We start from the raw sequence: 19,224 nt of genomic DNA on the forward strand, positions 1-19,224 counted from the left end.
CTCAGTTTGTCCATGTGGTGCTGTGTGCCCATCAGGGTATTCATAGGCGGTCGGTGGCCCAACTGTTTGAGGAGGCTAAAGGGGGTGGGGTTAGGGGTGGGGCCAGGGGTGGAGCTTAAATCCATAATTGTCTGATAACACACAGAAAAAAAAAATAAAAATAAAAGTCACAATTAATACCTTTTATTAAATTTAGATATTAGATATGTATCATATGTCAAAGAATAAAGTGGTTGCTCAAAGCATATACTAACCACAATCGCTCAACTGCAAAACACTATGCACAACTTTGTGCAAAAACACAAAGGTTCTGCCCAGTGTAATATTTATGGTACAGTATGGTTCTGTACCATAAATATTACACTGGGCAGAACCTAATACACCAATATACCACCCATACGGAAAATGCAGACCGTCAGCAATATGAAACAAGGGATTATAATATCACAATTCTCATGTACAGGCACAAAACACCCTAATTCATGTTTAATGTGGGATAAAATGCCATAAATAAGTAAATAAATATAAACTTTTAATGTTGAGCACCTGATTCTCAAAGTGGACATATTCCAAACACTATAATGAAAATAAAATGATCTTTTCTACCTTTGTTGTCTGGTGACTTTGTTTTTCTGATCATGCTGGTCCAGTATCCGATTCTGCTGCTATCTGTCCTCTTAACTCCGTTTCCAGGGCTTCCTTTCCATTTATTTCTTTACTTTCCGCCTTTCTTCTTCATTTCTTGTCCTACATCCGTAAGTAAAAGCTGGGTCCTCCACAGACTTGACTCTCCAGTGGATCCAGCTTCTGCCTATTTTCTCTATCCATGTGCAGTTTTTCTCTCTTCCTTTTCCCTCATCTCATCTCCTTCCTCTCTCTTCCCTCCCCTCCCCTCTATGTCCAACAATTTCTCCTCTCTCCCTGGGCCCAGCCCTCCCATCCATGTCCATCCATGCACCTCTCTCCCCTGCCCCCTCCATTCATCCATATCCAGCAATTCCCCTCTCTCCCTGGACCCTGCCCTCCCATCCATGCTCCTCTCTCCCCTGCCCCCTCCATGCACCCATATCCAGCAATTCCCCTCTCTCCTTGAGCCCTGTCCTGCCCTCCCATCCATGTTCATCCATGCTCCTCTCTCCCCTGCCCCCCTCCATTCACCCATATCCAGCAATTCCCCTCTATCCCTGGGCCCTGCCCTCCATCCATGCTCCTCTCTCCCCTGCCCCTCCATTCATCCATATCCAGCAATTCCCCTCTCTCCCTGCGCCCTGCCATCCCATCCATGCTCCTCTCCCCTGCCCCCTCCATTCACCCATATCCAGCAATTCCCCTCTCTCCCTGAGCCCTGCCATCCCATCCATCTCCCTCTCTCCCCTGCCCCAACTGCCACCCTCTTCTCCCCCCCAAGATCCCTTTGCTTTTTTTCTTTTAAATTTACCTCCGTCTGGCAGCGCAGCGTCAGTGAAAGCGCTCCCAGTGAAAGCGCTTCCCTTCGCTCAGTGTCACGCCTTCTTCTGATGTCATGACGTCAGAAGAAGGCGGGACACTGAGCGAAGGGAAGCGCTTTCACTGGGAGCGCTTTCACTGACGCTGTTGCTGAGCTGCTGGACTCGGAGGTAAAATTAAAAGAAAAAAAAAGGAAAGGGATCTTGGGGGGAGAGAAGAGGGCGGGCAGTTGGGACAAGGGAGTGGGACTACATCAGCAGAGCCATGCGAGGGAAGGCTGGGGAGCCTGCTGCTCCTTGCAATGCCGGCGCCGCCCGCTTGAGGAAAATTACAATATTTAAGGTAGGGCGAGGGCAGGAAGGGGACGAGGGCTAGCCTATCGGGCAGCTGAGGGGCGGGCAGACTTGAGATGATTGACACGGGGGGAGCGGGGGATCGGGCTGGAACGAAGGCAGGAAATGGCAACTGAAGGCAGACGAGGATGTCTGCAGCTCGCGGGGTGGGGGCTGCGGTTGGGCTGGGGAGGCTTAGCCTCCCCAAGCCTCTTATACCAGGCACCTATGAGGGTATTCCAGAGGGTTCTATGTACTCCTCTTAGTCCATTCTCTATGATGCTGTGTGCCTCCTTATGGTTTTCTTGATGGGCTTGTTTTTGAAATTGTGGAGATGATTTGTAAACAGTTTTCCAATTTACTGTAGTAATTAGTGTTCTGATGTCTTAATTTATCCTGGGTGATATTTGCTCTGTTCTGTGCTTTAATTACCAGAGTTCATTAACTTAAACCCTGGTGTGTGATAAGATCCACGGAGCCACATATGAAAGAGTCAGCAGCATGTAGCAAAGAGATAGCTGGTGTGTGATGTCTGGTGCTGACGGGGGTGTCAGTAATGGCGTGCTGCACCTGTTCTGCCTTTTAGGAGATGTCAGCAGGAAAAACTCATCTGGCTCCCTTCAGATCATGTGACCTCAGCAGGGCTTTTTTTGAAGGGGTACTGAGTACCGGCACCTTTTCCATTGTCTGCTAAAATTGGCCCATGGACCCCAAGTTTTAATGAAAGAGTGTAGGCTCTACACACCAATTCTGCCTTGTCATAGATTCTGTGACTGGTTGCAGGGGGCCTAGCTATTGTGGGATGAGTCCCTCAGTGATCACCCCACCCTTGAAGGGTGGCCTAGCATTTGAGTACCGCCACCTTTTTTCTAGAAAAAACGCACTGGACCTCAGCATTTTCTGATGCTGGTGCCTTTCTCCCCTTGTTTGGAGAATGATTTATTTGTGTAATTTTATGCCAGGCCTTGCGGTGTGGTAGCAAATAGCATCTTGTTCCTGAAGGAGACTGAACTCCTGACTTTTTTATATTATATCCATGCAACTCATATCATCAGAAAGGATCCGGGTGCTCTGTGAAGCTCATAATAATACAGGGCTCTTTTCTTTCTCTAGCTTCGTAGTGTTTCCAGCTTTTCTGGGGTCTGGATCTGGATTTAAAATATGGATTTTAGTTTTAATTGCTTTCCTCTTCCAAATCCTAGCTCAAGGTGAGTTACATTCAGGTGAATGAGTTATTTCCCTGTTCAAGTCGACTTACAATGGAGAGTTAAGTGACTTGCCCAAGATCATACGAATATCAGTGCATTTGAACCCCAGTATTCCTGCTTCTCAGCCATTGCTCTAACCTATGTTCTCCTCCTCCACTGATTTAATTCACAATTTCTTGGGGATATTTTCTCCTGTTTTATATTCCCTCTCAATGTATTTGAGTGCAGGAATTGCAGTAACATTCCTCAGCTAGGTCACACACTGGGACAAATCCAGCGAGTCAGTAATACCATTGTGCAATTACTGTAATGTCCTCTGTCCAGTTCCAGTGAGGTCTACACCAGCCCCTGGCTGAAGAATAAAGGGTTAAATAAAGCCGAGGCATATTATTTCAGGGATTGCACACAGTCCATTCTTCACACAATAACTGCTCCCAAACCTTGCAATTATTTAAGCATCACATAGAGGGACACAATGAGGGCAAAAGGAATATTGATGGAGTTGGTAAAATTGGGAAGAGGAAAGTCTTTAAAAGATAAAAGATGAATCTTGTTACCTGGTACTGTGTGGCTGTTTGGCAGGGATTTGCACCTCTCACTCATTTCACTTTTTAAACATGTTTTAATGAAAAAGTGAAAATTGAAGGTTACTGAGGCAATGATTCATCATGGATCACTCACAAAACCATCTTCCTTCAGTCCACACTCAGGCTGAAAATGCCTGCCATGGTCAGAGTGCCACAGGTTCATCCTGTGACTGCTGTGCAGCTCCCCATGTACTCTTTCTTCCTTCCTCACTCTACTGTGCTAATTGGATTAACCAGCTCTGCTTGCTGTTTACTCCTGACTCAGGTGACATTGCAAAGCAGCTGCAGAACTAACTACGATTAAGTCCTATTCCAGAAAGTTCTAAAGCAGAGCCCATCATGTTTTCTGTTTCTTTGTACTATAAAAATAACATCATCTGTTAAACCATCCTAAGACTCTACCTGTGTACAGGTATATTAGAAGCAAGAAGCCAGTAAAAGAATCAGTTGGACTGCTACATGACCGAGGAGTAAAAGGGGCACTCAGGGAAGACAAGGCTATAGCAGAGAGATTAAATGAATCCCTTGCTTTGGTTTTCACCAACAAAGAGAGATATCAGTGACAGAAATAATATTCAGTGCTGATGAGTCAGAGAAATTGAAACAAATTTCTGTAAACCTGGAAGATGTAATGGGGCAATTTGACAAATTGAAGAGTAGTAAATCGCTTGCACCAGATGGTATACATCCCAGAGTACTGATAAAATTGAAGAATGAACTTGCAGAGCTATTGTTAGTAACATGTAATTTATTATTAAAATCAAACATGGTACTGGAAGATTAGAGGGTGGCCAACATAACGCCAATTTTTAAAAAGGGTTCCAGAGATGGTCCAGGAAATTATAAACCAGTGAGCCTGATGTTGGTGCTGGGCAAAATAGTAGAGGCTACTATAAAGAACAAAACTACAGAGCATATACATAAGCATGGATTAATAAGACAAAGCCTACATGGATTTAATCAAGGGAAATCTTGCCTCATCAATCTATTACATTTCTTTGAAGAGGTGAATAAAGGTGAGCCGGCCGATATTGTGTGTCTGGATTTTCATAAGGCATTTGACAAATTACATCATGAAAGGGTCCTGAAGAAATTAGAAAGTCATGGGATAGGAGGTAATGTCCTATTGTAGATTAAAAACTGGCTAAAAGATAGAAAACAGAAAGTAGGTTACATGATCAGTAACCCTAATGGAGAAGAGTGAATAGTGGGGTTCTCCAGGGATCTGTGCTGGGACCACTTACTTTTAACATATTTAGTAATGATCTAAGAGATGGGAATAACTAGTGAGGTAAGTAAATTTACTGACATCACAACGTTATTCAAAGTTGTTAAACTGCAAGAGGATTGTGAAAATTGCAAGAGGACTTTATGAGACTGGGAGACCCGGGCATCCAAATGTCAGAAGATGTTTAATGTGAGCAAGTTGCACTGTGCAAACTGATGCATGTAGGAAAAGAAGAACCCAAACTATAGCCATGTGATGCAAGGTTCCACATTAGGAAGTCACTGCCCAGGAAAAGAGTCTAGTGGGCTCATTTTCGAAAGACAAGGACACCCATCTTTCAACATAAATCAGAAGATGGACGTCCTTCTCCCAGGGTCGTCTAAATTGGTATCATCGAAAGACGATTTGGACGTCCCCAATTGCTTTCCGTCGCAGGGATGGCCAAAGTTCAAGGGGGTGTAGCGAAGGTGAGACTAGGCTGCCTAACACTTGGACTCCTCGACCCATAATCGAAGAAACAAGGACTTCCCTGATGAACGATTGGACGACTTTACCTGGTCGTATTTTTCTTACAACAAGGCACAAAAAGGTGGCCGAAATGACCAGATGACCACCAGAGAGAATCGGGATGACCTCCCTTAATCCCCCAGTGGTCACTACCCCTCCCACCCTCAAAAATATCTTTCAAAGTATTGATTTCCAGCCTCTATGCCAGCCTCAGAGTCATACTCAGCTCCATCACAGCAGTATGCAGGTCCCTGGAGCAGTTTTAGTGGGTGCAGTGCACTTCAGGCAGGCAGACCCAGCCCCACCCCCCTCCACCTGTTACGTTTGTGGAGAAAAAAGCAAGCCCTCCAAAACCCACATAAACCCACTATACCCATATCTAGGTGCCCCCCCTTCACCCGTAAGGGCTATGTTAGTGGTGTACAGTGTGAGTAGTGGGATTTGGGGGGCTCAGCACACAAGGTAAGGGAGCTATGTACCTGGGAGCAATTTATAAAGTCCACTGTAGTGCCCCCTAGAGTGCCCGGTTGGTGTCCCTGGCATGTCAGGGGGACCAGTGCACTAGAAATGCTGGCTCCTTCCATAACCAAATGGCTTTCATTTGGTTGTTTCTGATGTGGACGCCCTTGGTTTCGATTATCGTCAAAAATCAGAAACGACCAAATCTAGAGACGACCAAATTTCAGGATTTGGACGTCCCTGACCGTATTATCAAAATGAAAGATGGACGTCCATCTTGTTTCGAAAATACGGGTTTCCCCGCCCCTGGATCGGGACGTTTTGCGAGGACGTCCTCATCAAAACTTGGACGTCCCTTTTGAGATGCCCCTCTAGGTGTCATTGTCGATGATATGTTGAAACCCTCTGCTCAGTGTGTAGTGGCGGCTAAGAAGCAAATAGAATGTTAGGAATTATTAGGAAAGAAATGGAAAATAAAAATAAGAGTGTTATAATGCCTTTGTATTGCTCCATGGTGTGACTGCACCTCGATACTGTGTGCAATTCTGGTTACTACATCTCAAAAAAGATATAGAGGGGCATTTCGAAAGAAACGTCCCAAATTGCGATTTGGACGTCTTTGCAAAACGTCAAAATCCAGGGGCGGAGGAAACCATCTTTGTTTCAAAAATACCGTCAGAGACCATCCAAATCCTTAAATTTCGATGTCCCTAGATTTGGATGTCCTTGGATCTGGACGTTTCTGACTTTCGGTGATTTTCGAAACCAAAGACGTCCATGTCAAAAACGTCCAAATGCAAGCCATTTGGACGTGGGAGGAGCCAGCATTTGTAGTGCACTGGTCCCCCCTGACATGCCAGGACACCAACCGGGCACCTTAGGGGCCACACAATGAAGCTACTAAGTAGTAATTTAAAACAAAACCAGAAAAAAATATTTCTTCACTCAACTGTAATTAAACTCTGGAATTCATTGCCAGAGAATGTGTAAAAGCATTTAGTTTAGCAGGGATTGAAAAAGGTTTTGATAATTTCCTAAAAGAAAACTCCATAAGCCATTATTAAGATGAACTTGTTAAAATCCACTGCTTATTTCTAGGATAAGCAGTATAAAATCTGTTTTACTGTTCTGGGATCTTGCCAGGTAGAGAGAGGTGCTGTTGCTGGGAGATTTCAATCTGCCGGATGTAGATTGGAAGGTTCCGTCTGCGGAATCGGAAAGAAGTAGGGAGATTGTGGGATGCTTTCCAAAGTGCTCTGCTCAGACAAATGGTCATGGAACCCACGAGGGAGGGAGCGACGCTGGATTCTGGTGCTCACAAATGCGGATAGCGTGTCAAATGTCCGAGTGGGTGCCCACCTGGGCGGCAGTGACCATCAAACGGTTTGGTTTGATATGACGGCTGAAGAGGAGGGTTGCCACTCAAAACTCAAAGTCCTGGATTTCAAGCGTGCTGACTTTAGTAAAATGGGGGAATACCTAAGGAGGGAGCTGATGGGCTGGGAGGACATACGAGAAGTGGAAGGACAGTGGTCCAGCTGAAAGAAGCTATAAAATAGGCCACAAACCTTTATGTAAGGAAAGTAAATAAAAGCAAGAGAAAAAGGAAACCGCTATGGTTCTCCAAGCAAGTGGCTGAGAAAATAAAGGCTAAAGAGTTCGCATTCCCAGAAAATACAAAAAAACTCAAGATGAGGAACACGGGAGGAATACCGGAGGAAACTGAAAGAAGCCAAGAGAGAGGTACGTCTGGCGAAAGCGCAAGCGGAAGAACAAATGGCTAGAAAGGTAAGGAGGGGTGACAAAAATTCTTCAGGTATATTAGGGAAAGGAGAATGACTAAAAAGGGGAATTGTGAGACTAAAAGATACTGCAAACCGCTATGTAGATAATGATGAAGAAAAGGCAAATTTGGCTAAATAGATACTTTTGTTCTGTTTTTACCTGAAGAAAATCCGGGAGAAGGGACCACGATGGACTGGCAAAAGTTCAATTGAGAATGGAGTGATATAGCACCGTTCACGGAAGAGAGTGTGTATCAACAACTAGAAAAACTAAAGGTGGACAAAGCCATGGGACCGGATGGGATCCGCCCCAGGATATTGAGGAGCTCAGAGAGGTTCTGGCGGGTTCTCTTAAAGATTTGTTTACATATTCTTGCAGATGGGTGAGGTTCCGAGGATTGGAGAACGGCGGAGGTGGTCCCTCTTCACAAAAGTGTGATAGGGAAGAAGCTGGAAACTACAGGCCGGTAAGCCTCACTTCGATTATTGGAAAAGTAATGGAAGCGATGCTGAAGGAAAGGATAGTGAATTTCCTGGAAGAAAATGAGTTGCAGATCCGAGACAACATGGTTTTACCAAAGGGAAATCGTGCCAAATGAATCTCATTGAATTCTTTGATTGGGTGACTGGAGAATTGAACCGTGGACGTGCTATAGACGTAATCTACTTAGATTTCAGCAAGGCTTTTGACACGGTTCCCCACAGGAGGCTTAAATAACTGGATGGGCTGAAGATAGACCCAAAGTGGTGAACTGGATTAGGAACTTGGTTGACGGACAGGCGTCAGAGGGGTGGTGGTGAATGGATTTCGCTCGGAGGAGGGAAAGGTGAGTAGTGGAGTGCCTCAGGGATCGTGGCTGTGGCGATTCTGTTCAATATTTTGTGATGTGACATTGCCGAAGGGGTAGAAGTAAAGTTTGCCTATTTGCGGATGATCTAAGATTTGTAACACAGTGGACACCCGGAGGAAGTTGAAAACATGAAAAAGGATCTGAAAAAGCTAGAAGAATGGTCTAAGGTTGGCAATTAAATTCAATGCGAAGAAATGCAAAGTTGATGCACTTAGGAGTAGAATCCAAGAGAGGCATATGTGTTAGGCGGTGAGAGTCTGCTAGTACGGATGGGGAGAGGGATCTTGGGGTTGATAGTATCTGAGGATCTGAAGGCGATGAAACAGTGTGACAAGGCGGTGGCCGTAGCTAGAAGGTACTAGGCTGTATAGAGAGAGGTGTGACCGAGCAGAAGAAAAGAGGTGTTGATGCCACTGTACAAGTCGTTGGTGAGGCCCCACCTGGAGTATTGTGTTCAGTTTGGAGGCCCGTATCTTGCTAAGGATGTAAAAAGAATTGAAGCGGTGCAAAGAAAAGCTACGAGGATGGTATGGGATTGCGTTACAAGATGTATGAGGAGAGACGTGCGGACCTGAACATGTATAACCTGGAGGAAAGGAGGAACAGGGGTGATATGAATACAGAACAGTTCAAATATTTGAAAGGTATTAATCCACAAACGAACCTTTTCCGGAGATGGGAAGGCGGTAGAACGAGAGGGCATGAAATGAGATTGAAGGGGGGGCAGACTCAAGAAGAATGTCAGGAAGTATTTTTCACGGAGAGGGGTGGTGGATGCTTGGAATGCCCTCCCGCGGGAGGTGGTGGAGATGAAAACGGTAACGGAATTCAAACATTGCGTGGGATAAACATAAAGGAATCCTGTGCAGAGAAAGGGATCCTCAGGTGCTTAGCCTAGAATGGGTGGCAGAGCTGGTGGTTGGGAGGCGGGGCTAGTGTGGGCAACATATACGGTCTGTGCTGGGCTGGTGGTTGGGAGGCGGACTAGTGCTGGGGCAGACTTATACGGTCTGTGCCGGGGCTGGTGGTTGGGCGGCGGGATAGTGCTTGGGCAGACTTATACGGTCTGTGCAGAGCCGGTGGTTGGAGGAGGGGCAGGTGGTTGGGAGGCGGGGATAGTGCTGGCAGACTTATACGGTCTGTGCCAGAGCCGGTGGGGGGTGGCAGGGATAGTGCTGGGCAGACTTATACGGTCTGTGCCAGAGCTGGTGGTAGGAGGCGGGGTTGGTGGTTTGGAGGTGGGGATAGTGCTGGGCAGACTTATACGGTCTGTGCCAGAGCCGGTGGTGGGTGGCAGGATATAGTGCTGGGCAGACTTATACGGTCCTGTGCCAGAGCTGGTGGTTGGGAGGCGGGGTTGGTGGTTGGGAGGGCGGGGATAGGGCTGGCCAGACTTATACGGTCTGTGCACTGAAGAGGACAGTACAAATAAAAAAAGTAGCACATATGAATTATCTTCTTGGGCAGACTGGATGGACCGTGCAGGTGTTTTTCTGCCGTCATCTACTATGTTACTATGTTACTTGTGACCTAGATTGGCCACAATTGGAACAGGATACTGGGCTTGATGGACCTTCGGTCTGTCCCAGTATGCAATGCATATGTTCTTATGGGGTCACACATTTGAATAGACTGCCTTCTATGGTATCTGCCAGAGTCCTTCATCTACACAGAGGATGCTGCTCCTGTGAACTGGACACTCCTAACAGTCTTCATGGCTCCAGTCCTAACTACTTAGTGTAGCCACATCCAGGGTGCAGTGTTCTGCATTGTGAGAGGTTTGCTCTGGGACATGCAATGCCCTTACTCATTAGCATTTCCATGATAAATCACTTCTGTGACTGCACAATACAGCTGAAAATGAGAAGAAGGTAACAGGAAAGGCTCTGTCCTTCTCAGACATCACTGGGGTCAGATACAGTCGTTGTCCAGTCATTATAACTATGAAGTTATTTTTCTTCATTTTGCTTTACATTATTTCCCCTCCTTTCTGTTTTCAAAGGTGGGTTCCTCTCTTTCCCCCCTCCCTCTCTATACTGGTCTCTATGTTTTCTCTTGTTCCAGATCTTATATCCAGAGTCCAGGTGATACGGTTACTTTTGTTCCTGTCAAAGGTAAAGTAAATGTGTGGTAAGAAGGACGGGGAGAGGAGAAGGACGTGAGGAAGAGAGTGGGCAAAAGAGGAGGAACATCTGGATTCCTCTGCAGGCCTATCAAGTCTCTGGATTGTGAAATGCTGCATCAGACTTAGCTCAGCTCAACACGCCACATGGCTGGTAATGGTCCAGTTCCATGTCCTTGTCAAGAGAAGGGGAGTTTCACAGCCCCAGTAGGTTGCTCATTAGGATAGAGGGGATTCTTATCACATGGCTGTAGATGGTCCAGTACCATGTTCTGTCAAGAGAAGAGGGGAGTTTCACCAGCCCCAGTAGTTGCTCATTAGATAGAGGGGATTCTGTATAAGCTCTCTTTCCATCTCTGCAGCCTCATTCTAGTGGCAGAGGGTGTGCTACAAAGATACTGGAGGCTGCTGCCTTGTGCTGGCTGCTATTCTGGAGGTGGAAGGGGACGGAGGCAACACAGGGCAGCCAAATCTCTCACTGGATCCAAACACTCACTGCTTTACTGGCCTTCCCTCCCATCTGCACGTCCTGACACAGACAGGAGCGCCAGCTATATCACACTGCAGCTGCCTCTTTAATTTATTGTCTTGTGCCACTAAACAACATTCGTATGCTTTTTATTTTGATCACAGCTCTTGGGCTCCTGCCTTACATTTTCAACAGAATCCCTGACATCCTTTGAGGAAATTGGGCAGCCCTTCAGCAACTTTAGAAAGGATCTGAATAGCTCCTGATAGAGAATGTGGCAAAGGATGGTTTCTAGAGGTAAATACCTCTGCCCCCCCAACTCTATGAATAGGGTACCAACTGACTCCAGAGTCCACCCAATAGGTGTGATATCAGCCCTTATTTATTTTATTTATTTTATTTATTGAAAATTTCTATTCCGCCTATGACTAAGTGGATCACAAGGTACATTAAGAAAAGCAAGACTGTATGCAATGCAATGGATCAACCCTGCTGGGTAAATCTGGATCCAGTTGTTAACCTTATCTGTGAATGTACCTGAGTCCTGCACTGAAGCACTCTGCCCCTTCTTCAGTTCTTCATTTATAAGTTGCCAGGATCCTAGATGAGATCTGAGTAACTCTGCAATCTGTTTCCCTGGCACAGCTTTCTAAAAAAGGAATGTGAGGGTACATTTTTATGTTTGATGTAAGGTAGTCCATGCTGTGCTCCATAATCCACAAACGACCTGGGTTCCTTTCTAGGATGTGCTGAAGGTATCTAATATCTGGTAGCTAAATGTCTAACACAAATGTCTAACACAAATCTGTGTCAGGAAGGGGAGCGTCAGAACTGTAAATTACAGCCATGTTTCTAAATGTACAACATAGCACTGTGAGACATCTGTGAACCAACTGATAATATCCCAAGATATGCGGTCTACAGTGCATGAACTAGACCTTGTCTAAGCAGGGCAGGAATTCACAGGTTAAAAGGATTTTATTGGACTACAAAAGAAAGCAGTTTCTATGTATAGGCGGTGAGTGTGGGTCTGGGTAGTGAGGGGAGGGGGATCACAGTGACTAATTTCAACATAATTTACATATATAAAAATATCTTACATATATTAGTCAATGATGTGATAAATGCTTTCTGGCTTCAATACAAATAAAAATTATGTGGTATATTGTAGCTGCACCTATTCTTGGGGCCTGCATCCATCATCGGCATCCTGTCAATCCCCAGTGAAGAGAAGAACCCCTTCAGGCAGAGTGGATTCTTTCTAGCCCCCTCTCCCATCTTCACTAGCAGGAGGAATATGAGCGGTAATACCTAACAATGGCATGGGAAAGAGACCAATTAGCCCTCCAAGCCAGGACAAATTACCATCTAAAGATTACAGTAGTTGCCAAGTTACCCACTTCCGGTAAGAGACTTTCTGGCCAGTCCTGGTTTAGAACTTGCATCCCTACTGCAGAGAGGTAAATCAGTGCTTCAGGGTCCCTTAATACAACAGGATGGGGCTGTCAGAAATCCAGGAGCAGCCCAAAAATCTCTCCTTAAACTGGGTCACTTGGCAGCTCTGACACTGTATCTGGTTTGAGTATCATAAAAGCAGGAAGCCGGCAAAAGAATCGGTTGGACCGCTAGATGACCGAGGGGTAAAAGGGGCGATCAGGGAAGACAAAGCTGTAGCGGAGAGATTAAATGAATTCTTTGCTTCGGTCTTCACTGAGGAAGATTTGAGAGAGATACCGGTGCCAGAAATGGTATTTGAAGCTGATGAGTCGGAGAAACTGAATGAAATCTCTATAGACCTAGAGGATGTAATGGGGCAATTTGACAAATTGAAGAGTAGCAAATCTCCTGGACTGGATGGTATTCATCCCAGAGTACTGATAGAACTGAAAAATGAACTTGCGGAACTATTGTTAGTAATATGTAATTTATCCTTAAAATCGAGAGTGGTACCGGAAGATTGGAGGGTGGCCAATGTTACACCGATTTTTAAAAAAGGTTCCAGGGGAGATCCGGGAAATTATAGACCGATGAGTCTTACGTTGGTGCCGGGTAAAATGGTAGAGGCTATTATAAAGAACAAAATTACAGAACATATTCAAAAGAATGGATTAATGAGACAAAAGCCAACATGGATTTAGTGAAGGGAAATCTGCCTCACCAATCTATTTCATTTCTTTGAAGGGGTGAACAATCATGTGGATAAAGGTGAGCCGGTTCATACTGTGTATCTGGATTTTCAGAAAGCGTTTGACAAAGTACCTCATGAAAGACTCCAGAAGAAATTGGAGGAGTCATGGGTTAGGAGGTAGTGTCCTATTGTGGATTAAAAACGGGTTAACAGAGATTAGGGTTAATGTGTCAGTATTCTCAGTGGAGAAGGGTAGTTAATGGGGTTCCCCAGGGGTCTGTGCTTTTTAACATATTTATAAATGATCTAGAGATGGGGGTAACTAGTGAGGTAATTACATTTTATGACGACAGATGTGAGCAAGTGCAAAGTGATGCATGTGGGAAAAAGGAACCTGAATTATAGCTACGTCATGCAAGATTCCACGTTAGGAGTCACTAACTAAGAAAGGGATCTAGGTGTCGTCATTGATGATACATTGAAACCTTCTGCTCAGTGTGCTGCGGCGGCTAAGAAAACAAATAGAATGTTAGGTATTATTAGGAAAGGAATGGAAAGCAAAAATGAGGATGTTATAATGCCTTTATATCGCTCCATGGTGCGACCACACCTCGAATATTGTGTTCAATTCTGCTCACCGCATCTCAAAAAGGATATAGTGGAATTAGAAAAGGTGCAGAGAAGGGCGATGAAAATGATAAAGGGGATGGGACGACTTCCCTATGTGGACGTGAAGCATGTGTTTACGCTTTCCAAAAATACTAGGACTAGGGGGCATGCGATGAAGCTACAAAGTAGTAAATTTAAAATGAATCAGAGAAACGTTTTCTTCACTCTACATGTAATTCAACTCTGGAATTTGTTGCCAGAAAATGTGGTAAATGTGGTTAGCTTAGCAGAGTTTAAAAAAGGTTTGGACAACTTCCTAAAGGAAAAGTCCATAGACCATTATTAAATTGCAGCATAAAATGTTTTGTACTTTTTTGAGGATCTTACAAGGTATTTGTGACCTGATTGGCCACTGTTAAAAACAGGATGCTGGGCTTGATGGACCTTTGGTCTGTCCCAGTATGGCAATCTTATGTACTTTGTACTTATGTAATCCTTAAAAGCAACTCAAAATACGCTGGCAAGATGAATCTGTCCTTAACAGAACAGTGAGATTAAGATGACCCATTTGCTTAACGCCTTTTCCTCTTCACAATGTTTCTTATATTTCCAAAATCGAAGGGATAAATTTTCACCCTATTAGACTCAGGTCTGTCATTTGAGCACTGTATTTAGGAGACTAAGGGGCCTTTTTACTATTCTGCAGTAAAAGGGGCTCTGCAGTATCCTCGGCCCATGGATTTGCTGCAGTGGGGTTTTTGTGAAAAAAAGGAAATGTCTGTGTGGTAAATAAATACTTGCCATGCAGCCATTTGGCCAGGAGGCGGTACGGACTCCCACACTAACCCAGTGGTAACCGGGCAATGCAAGGTGCTACCCAATTTCCACCAGGTAAGCCCCGGTGGAAAAAATTTAAAATAATTTCTGATGCGCCGGAAATGGCATGCGGTGGAGGTGGCACTACTCCAGTTCTCACAGTGAGCTGGCAGTAGTGCCGGATTGGCACACAACAAAGCAGCGGTAGCTCTACTGCCATTTTGTAAAATGGCCTCTAAGTCCCATCTACCTTCTCCCAGCCAAGACTCTGGGAACACTTGTATGAAGAACTCAGTTTAGGCATGTGGGGCCCTATTACTAAGGCATGTAGGTGGGATCCTGGCCCCTGTACCAGTGATTTCATAGTAAGAATCCTGAAAGGTAACTTTAGAACAATACAGGAACATAAGACCTTTGAAGTCTGAATGATTGAATATTTTGACACCCAACAGACAGGACTTAACAAAGATCTGGGTTTTCTAGCCCATTATAAACCATTAAGTTGTATTGCTCTGTTTGTCACCCTCCTCTCACCTATCCACCCCCATCCAGTTAGGCTGTCACTGAAATGCTTTGATGTTCCCATGCATATCTCCATCTTCCCCCCACCTTGTTAGACTGTCACTGAAATGCTTTGATGTTTTACTTATATATACTGTCATCTACCACAATTGCTTATTTCCAATCTGACGAAGAAGGGCAACCTTCGAAAGCTAATCAAGAAATGTATTAAGTTATGTCCAATAAAAAAGGTATCATCTTATTTTCTTTTCCATGTTTTATTTTATTTCTATTGATTACTTCTAATTTATGGAAATTCCTCTTGACTTCTCCTGAAGACCCTTATAGATGGAATTTCTGCCCTTTTGCACCCTCTCACATATGTGCTCTATAGGTTTCCTTCCTTCTGCCACGCTGCTGCTGTTGCATCTGAAAAAGGGATTTGTGATCTTGGAAGCTCCTGCACATCACAGAAATGTAGAAGATGATGAGACATAAGGACTGCGAGGTTTATCTGCTATGTGAGAGGAGGGTGAAGCGGACCTCATCTCTTTATGAGATTTAATCTGAGCCAGATATTATTTCCATGGTGCTGTCACATTACAAGTTGATAACATGCTCTTCTATCTAATGAGCAAGTAAGCAGTGATATGTGACAGAATAAGTGTCCCGTGTGCTGCGTCTTAGAGTACACATTCACTGAATACATGATCACTGCAGATTTGGGCTTGCTCTTTTCATCGTTAGATCTTTCAGGCTGTGATCAACACACTTCATTCCTTTGTATTATTGGGGGAATATTCAGCATCTGAAGATCTTTTAGGGTCTCTTTTACAAAAGGGCTTGTCATGCGCAAATTCAGAACTACCGCCAGGCTAACACCAGGAGCCCAGCAGTAGTTCCCACACCCAGCGGGCGTAATTTCTGACACTACAAAATATTTTGTACTGGGGCTTTATAACTTCAAATAATTTTTAATATAACAATATTCAGCTGTAACCTAAATATTAATGCTAGGCATCCCACCCAGAGGGCACCTTAACTCCTTCTTCTCTGTTCTCCTTCATGCCCTCTAACAGTAACTAGGCACCCCCTCAACTAGCCTCATTCAAGACCAATATGTCCTATTGCCCTATAACCGCAAGTGAAAACTAAACAACAATAGTTCTAACAAAATATAATACTGTCCTCTGACTACCTACCGCCACTCCCAAAATATCTGCTTTTTGAGATGCTGTTGTTCTCCCAGCATCCTTCACTTAGTAAATCAGCCATATCTTATGATTAATCCCCCCCCCCCCCAAAAAAAAAAAAAAAAACACAGACAGACACACACACACACACATATACACACAGGTCTAGCATTGCTCACAAGAATTGACAATGAGACTATGAGCTTTATGAGGTAGTGATTAGAGGATAACTGTCCAAGAAGCCAAAACATCTGCCTCCTCTTATGGGAGAAGTGAGCATGTTGTTTCTCCATTAACATCAGAGCATGAAATCTATTCCTCACTGCAAAGATGGCGCCTGTCGCTAATCCACACTCCCAATATAATCCTCTACCCAGTAGCCCAGCCTTTCATAGTAAAAGTTTAGATGAACAATTGTGTACCCCCAAAGTTTCATGTTTATCTAATAAAAACCCCAATGGTGTCATTTTAATTGGGTTCTCACACAATGTTTCCAAATACTGAACTATTTGCACCCAAAGGTTAATGACCCCACATGACCAGAACACATGGAAAAAAGAGTTGACCTCCAGAAAGCACTTCCCACAGATGAGGGATGCCACTCCTCCTGCTTTAAAGACTCTCTCCTGTGTAAAATATGCCCTATGGATTACTCTACAGTGACATTCCCGTAGATCTGCATTTACAGACACCGCTGGCCCTCGACTGGCTAGACTGAATAGATCCAGAGAGTCTAAAGGGACCTCCAGATCTCTTCCCCAGTGACTTTGCAACTCCGACCTGTCAGGGGAGGGGAGGAGGGTACCCAGTGCCTTGTGTAAAGATGAGACTGATAGCTCTCCCTCCTGATAAGGAGCAAAAAACCCCACCAGTCTCTCCCTCACCCGAAATTCTGGGCTTGTCAGATCCAACTCTCCAGATAGTGGCTTATCTGCCGATATGCAAACTGATCTCAAGCTTCTACCTCTCCTCTTCGTAGGAGCTCTTCCCATCCAGGTTTATGCCCCCCTTCCGCAAGTAGATGACATATATGTCACGGTTGTGACTGTATCCCATGCCTACACTCACCTCGACTCCTGGTGACCAGGCCCTATGGCTGCTGTGGACTGTCTTCTTCCTGTTTCCCAAACATGTTCCAGAGTTCATTCCAGTCCTATTCTGATGTTTCAGCACTCCAGACTTGCTTTGGGGTTCCTGCAGCCAAGCCTCACTTGTGACCTCATCTGTAATTGCCTTTATTAAGCACCTGGGAACTTTCAGGCTTGCCTTTGCAACAGAGGTCTTCTGATGAGTTTTCATCTGTGTGTGTTTGTTGCTGTTCCAGCCCTGCAAGCCTTCAGCTTCAGTTCTAATCCTGCTTGTGTCTGCCCTGTTGTCTTCAGCTTCAGTTCTAATCCTGCTTGTGTCTGCCCTGTTTGCCTTCAGCTTCAATTCCTCCACAGTTTGTTCCAACCCTGTCTGCTTTCAGCTTCCATTCCAGCCAGCCTGTTCGAGAATCCTGAATCCTATTCGAGAATCCTGAATCCTGTTCCAGCCAAGCCTGTTTGAGAATCCTGATTCCTGTTCCAGGATCCTGAATCCGGTTCCAGTCAAGCCAAGCCGTTCCAAGATCTGGTTGTTCCAGTCCTGATTATTCCAGCCCTGCTCATCTACAGCTGCAGTTCCCATCCTGCTAGTTTCCGGTCCTGCTTGTACCAGCCTGTCTGTGTTCAGCCTCGCTTCTTGTTGGGTGATTCACCTGCTGCTGGCAGTGGCCCAAGGGCTTCACTACTCCGGACCCCGTGATAGTTGTGACAATATAAGATCCCTTTAGTTGCCCTCTGCGGAAACTGGCATTTTCCCTCCCAGGTACAAATTGTAGATTACCTAACAAGGCAAGCAATCTGAAGTCTGAGGATCCCCTCCCAGTAACAACACTAAATACTTCCAGGTCGCCCACTGCGACCGAAGTAGAATGCTTCCTCTAAGGTCTCTGGGACTTAGCTTTTGATGGGCATTGAACCAAAGAGTAAAGCCCCATGGGTAATATGCTGCCTTTTCATATGCCCTGGGTGTAAAGGTCGTCTCCTCCAGTATCCAGTCCCCCAAGTGATGAAGCGACAAGCCATATTATATCTACGCATATCTGAAAGCCCTAATCCCTCTGTCGCCAAGAACCCTGCAAATATTTAAAGGGCATCCTGGGCTTTTTCCCCTGCCAACAAAACCGCATCAACATCCGGTGAAGCAACATAAGGTCCCTATGTGTTAGTCTTATAGGCAACAATTGCAAAGTGTAGAGCCATTTAGGGAAAAGAATCATACGGAACAGGTGAATTCTGCCGGACACTGAAAGAGGCATCCCATCCATTTTGCTAAACATATTTGTGTATAATTGAGAAGACTGAGACATTGAGACCATGCAACCTACAGATCCGATTTGGTAACTTTATGCCTAGATAAGGAAACGACCCTGACATCCACTTTCAAAGGGAAGGTACCCGTCCAATCGTGTTTCACTGAAGGAGAAGTAGGCAAGCCAGTGATTTTATGTACCAATATATCATCGGCAAATGCCAATATTTTAAACTCCTGTGTCCCCACTCACAGCCCCATATATCCGGATTACTTAATATTTCACGTACTAGCGGATCCAGAGACAAAACAAATAGCAATGGGACAACGGACACCCTTGCCCGCGTTCTCCTGCCTATCTCAAAGGGCTCTGATAGCACCCATTCACCCACAGTTCTGCTCTGGGAGATTTATAAAGGGCCCGGATAGCGTTCAGGAATAGCCCATCAAAGCCATAAACTTCCAAGGTAGCGAATAAGAAGTCCCAGCTAACTCCATCAAACGCCTTCTCGGTGTCAAAGCTAACAAGAATAGATGGCGTTTCAGAACGTTCTATCCATTCCATTGAAGCTAATACTTTATGGAGATTGCTAGAGATCGTGCGCGCCCCTCACAAAACCTATTTGGCTCTCATCTACTAAAGATGGTAA

Source organism: Microcaecilia unicolor, chromosome 8 (assembly GCF_901765095.1).
Source record: "Microcaecilia unicolor chromosome 8, aMicUni1.1, whole genome shotgun sequence".
Taxonomy (NCBI): Eukaryota; Metazoa; Chordata; class Amphibia; order Gymnophiona; family Siphonopidae; genus Microcaecilia; species Microcaecilia unicolor.